At 40.4% G+C, this 5,180-nt stretch overlaps 1 pseudogene; it reads right to left on the minus strand.

Moving 5' to 3' along the window:
* Nucleotides 1-3,310: 3,310 nt before the first annotated feature.
* On the minus strand, nucleotides 3,311-3,763 carry LOC100686315 (annotated as a pseudogene).
* Nucleotides 3,764-5,180: the final 1,417 nt, after the last annotated feature.

Raw genomic sequence — 5,180 nt, forward strand, 5'->3', positions numbered from 1 at the left:
AAGCATTTGGATTTGTCACCCTGATGACAATGCCCGAAAAAGCCTGCACATGGAGTCTCCAAAGCTTCCCTGGTTACTCTTTTTCTAAGGCTTACTATTAACTAAAATATTAACTGCTGTTAGAGAAATTCATGAGGACCCAAGTTTAAAGATGATTTTGATAGAAAGGAATACTTTTAGCTTTAAAAAAAGTTTATTTAATTTTATTTTGCCATTATCTATCAATTCATATAATAAATTCCTCTTCTGATTCTGTCCCATTTCCTTTCAATATATCCCATTTTTGTTAGGTTAACTTGACTTGGTTTGTAATTGCAATCAAAGGAATGTAACTGACATAGTGACTAATAAAAATATAAATTAATGAATGCTCCTTTGGAAATCAACTTAGAAGGCCAAGCTCGAAGTTATAATATGCATTCAAATATGGTTTGATTTCTTAAGGTGGTCATCTCCACAATGGAATAGTCCCATAGCTTATAAAATCCAAATTGGAATCTCTGAGAATGTTCTTTTAAAGCATTCAGCTTCGGGGCACCTAGGTGGCTCAGCAGGTTGAGTGTCTGACTCTGTTTCAGCTGAGGTCATGATCTCATGGTCTTGAGATCAAACCCTGAGTTTGAGTTGCATTCAACATGAGTCTGCTTGAGATTCTCTCTTTCACTCCAACCCACTCGTGCACCTCTATCTCTTTCTAAAACAAATAAATCGGGGATCCTTGGGTGGCGCAGCGGTTTGGCGCCTGCCTTTGGCCAGGGCGCGATCCTGGAGACCCGGGATTGAATCCCACATTGGGCTCCCGGTGCATGGAGCCTACCTCTCCCTCTACCTGTGTCTCTGCCTCTCTCTCTCTCTCTCTCTCTGTGACTATCATAAATAAATAAAAATTTAAAAAAATAAATCTTAAAGGAGAGAAAATAAAGTGTTCAGCTTTTATTCCTATATATGCATGGCAAATATATATATATGCTTAAAAGATCTTATGAGTTTTGTTTGATTATGTTTTTCCTCTGGAAAATATAATGTGGTTAAAATAAAGCTTAATCTTCATGCCTGGGGAGCTCATCATTTCTGCAACTTGTCAGAAGCTAGGGAGATGTTCAGCTTGGAGGGGCAGGTCCCTTCCTCCAAGCTAAGGAATTTAATGGACCCATAGTGTCAAGTCCTCTCCTCCATACCATTTGTAATCCTTCCTAAGGGATAAAATAGACTCTAACTTATATTGCTTTAATTGGTGTTCTTGGCAAGTCTTCATTTGACTGGCCAAGATTCATCCTAAACAAAAACACAATTTACTCCTGGGGGATGACAAACTACTAATGCTGAGAAGCCCTAAAGGAGCTCCTTGGCAGGTTTAGTGACTTGCCATTGTTTCCTAGAAGATTATTCAAAACCTCCCCATGGCTTTGGATAGCATTTTTTAAAAATGAAGTTTTTATTCCTTAACAGTAAAAAAAAAAATGGCTAAGACAATTCACCAGGACTCAGGTTCAAGGTAAAGATGATTTTGACAGAAGATAAATATTTCTAGCTTTAAAAGGGTGTGGTATTTAATTTTAACAACTTTGCCATTATTCATCTCCTTATCTATGATCATCAGGTGTTTATTCCAGGCTCTGCCTTCAGACCTGTAAGTACCATGTTCAGATGACTTCTTTATGACACTCTTCCAGTAGAAACATTGCCTTAATCTTATCACAAATTCCAGCTATTATCTTCCATACTTGCCACCAGTTACCAAGGAAACTTTCCTGCCTTGTGTGTATAGCAGAATTTTATCATTTAAAAAAAAACTTTGTGGGCAATTGTTTATTTCTTATTCTTATCAGGCAGTGGGAAGGAATACATAGTTAATCCTAATGAAAAGTTTCAGCCAAACATCAAAATGGCATATCTTAAAACATGTTTTTGACCTGAGCTAAGACAGTGGTTTCTAAATGCTTGTGCATGGCCTAGCTTACATCAGAAATAATGGAAAAGCTTCTTTAAAAAATGCAGATCCCTGGGCTTCACTTGATCCAACGAATCAGTCATTTTAATGGAAAACACATCCATTCGAAAGACTGAAGTGTAGTTACAACTTGCTACATACAAAGGTGTCCAAGAGACAGCAGCCTGGAAAAGCAAGGGACAAAACTGTAGATACAGAAATGATATTTGCAAAAAAAAAAAAAAAGTTATAAACAGGGATGCCTGGGTGGCTCAGTAGTTGAGCATCTACCTTTGGCTCAGGTCATGATCCCAGGGGCCAGGGATGGAGCCCCACAGTGGGCTCTCTGCTCAGTGGGGAGTCTGCTTCTCCCTCACCCCCTCCCTCTGCCTTCCACTCCGCCTGCTTGTTCTCTCTCTCTCTCTCTCTCTCTCTGCCAAATAAATAAATAAAATCTTTTTTCAAAAAGGATTTGGAAGACAATACACAAAAATAATGTTAAAAATGGTGGGCTTATTTTAGGAAGTGCAAAGTAGAGGAGAGAGGATTTACTTTTCAATTTTCCCCTTCTGCACTTTTTGGAGTTATTATCATGCTAACCAGTAGCATGAACAACTTTCACAATTGAAATTAATTAATCAACAGTGAAAATATATTAAAAGCTTTACAGAGCATTCTGATCATCAATGGTTTCAGGGACCATTGCACCAGGCAAATGAGATAAAAGTCCATTAGTTTAATTTCTCATTAAAGGAATTGTGTGTTCCCTCAAGATTCTAGTTCTTCCAATTATCCTGTAAATACCAGGCCTCCAAGCAATGCTGACACCTGCTAGCATTTAGCTACACAGAAAGTAATAATGGAGAACAAATGATTGGGTAATAAAGAACTCCCATTGGGATCCCTGGGTGGCGCAGCGGTTTAGCGCCTGCCTTTGGCCCAGGGCATGATTCTGGAGACCTGGGATCGAATCCCATGTCGGGCTTCCAGTGCATGGAGCCTGCTTCTCCCTCTCCCTCTGCCTGTGTCTCTGTGCCCCTCTCTGTGTGACTATCATTAAAAAAAAAAAACTCCCATTGGAGTGGAAACATAGCTCAGTGAGGAAGAAGTCTTACAACTACTTTTACAGGAAGACAGACTGAGAAACTACATTCCTACTCACCATCTGATATGTCCCATACACTGAGTACTTCATTTCACTTCCTTCAGTGAAAAGATCTGTAAGTCAAGCTAACATTTTTACTGCTTTGGTTCTCTCCTGAAAAGTTTGATTGTCAGCAGCCAACATATTGAGTGTTTTTGTTAAGAACTGAAATTTTGATATAGGTCTTTTTTTTTCTAGATAGACAATGACTTCATTGCTTGAATACACAGACACGTTTATGCAACCACGACAGAGGCTGTGGATAACTCTTATTTCCAATTGGAGGGGAGTACTCATTTGGTCTTATAATATGAGGCCAACAAATAAATGGAACTCTCCATCAACATCAGTCAGATTTAGCATCCTTTCTATGTCTCTCAAGATGCTTTCAAACAGCAACAGCTTTCTTAATCCAGTAGTAGAGATCTTCGGGAAGAGCAAGGACAAGCAAGTTCTTTGGACTTAAGAATTCTCAAGATTTGATTGCCTATCACAAAACATACTTGTGCAACACCTTGTGAGTTTCTCAGAGTCACATCAATTTGTGAGGGAGTCAGGCACATCTTGGCCAGTTTGTAAATAGCATGCTTTACATCATCAGACATCAACTTTAGCCAGGTGGGGAAGCTGCAGTGGTAAAGTAGAGCCAACTGTGACAGGCCCTTCCCAGGAGCATGCATGTGACCCATGATGGCAGCCATCAGGTGGCAAAAAACCATTTTGATATAGATCTTAATGAAATAGACTGAGCTGGCCCCAAATGGAACATTTTTTAGTATTCCCTAATAGTAACATTCCACTGCCACTAGCCAAAGAGCATGAACCTTCTACTGTTTAGATTCTAGTTTTGGGATTCTAGTTTTTACATACTTCTGCTCTTTTTCATCCTCCTCCATGCCATACTCTTGGCCTGATATCCTGCCGTTAGCCACTTAGAGATGGAAGCAACTTAGTGAGCATATAAAACAAGAGTCATGACAGAAATTCCTGCAGGTAGGAACTCAGAAAGATACCAGTGATTCTCAGCTCAGGTCCTCCATCAGAGCAACAGGCGAGGCCAGGTCAACGTTCAGATTCCCGATGGCCATACCTGGAAATGTGGATCCAGTAAGTTGGATGCTGGGCCTAAGAACCTAAACTTTTGCCAGCGCTCCAGGTGATTTTGCTGTTCCCCATATGAGAAGCATTGTAGAGAACATAATTTTGAACAGAGAGAGTTAAATGTACCTAGATTCTTAAGGCTGAGGTCTGGTGCTGTCTGGGTTATTTTGTGGAAGTTACATCACCTTTATTTGCTTTCATTTTCTCCCTGTTGAATGAAGGATGACATTATAATGATCTCCGAAGTCTCTTCTACCTCTGAATTTTTGTGATACTATGAATTAACACAGGGATCAGGCATTTATGAAAACTCTCCATGTTGCTTCCTAGTTATCCAATTGCTTCTGTCATCAATTGAATGCCAGAACATTCTTTACAGGCTTTCCTGGAAAGTAGAGAATCAAGATCCTTTGCTTTGGGTATCTGTGTTATTTTTCAGGGCCAGACCAGGCTAGACCACAGCCTTGCCCCAGAAGGCTGATCAGTAATTCTCAGTGGGCCTCCCAGCCATGGAAGTCTCATGAACTAGTACCTCTCCTCTGGCCTCAGCTGGTCACTTGGGTACATTCTAGTTACTAACCAGCTTCACCAACCAGGTTGTTCTAACCATGTAATCACGTTTTGAAAGATGGAAGTTGTTTCACAGATATCTATCCCCACCCTTGTTCTTACTAGAGGAAGCCCAATTTTATTCAGGGCAGCTGAAATATTCAAGATCCTAGTTTACTTTGCAGCTGGAATGGTCATAGGACACCATTCTGTCCAATGAGATACAGGCAAAAGTCCCCAGGGAAGCCATTGCTTCCTCAATAAAAAAAGAGAGGTGCTTCTGCCCCTTCGTTCTTCACTGCCTACCACCCACCCCTCTCTTTTCTGGCTTAGAATTTGGAATGTGAGGCCTGGAGATGCAGCAATATTATTGCAACCCCAAGATGAGATGCATGAGAATAAGGGCTTATATGGAAGGAGAATGGAATGATGGGAAATTCTGGGTCCCTGGTGGTG

The sequence above is a fragment of the Canis lupus genome, chromosome 10 (assembly GCF_011100685.1).
Source record: "Canis lupus familiaris isolate Mischka breed German Shepherd chromosome 10, alternate assembly UU_Cfam_GSD_1.0, whole genome shotgun sequence".
Lineage (NCBI taxonomy): Eukaryota > Metazoa > Chordata > Mammalia > Carnivora > Canidae > Canis > Canis lupus.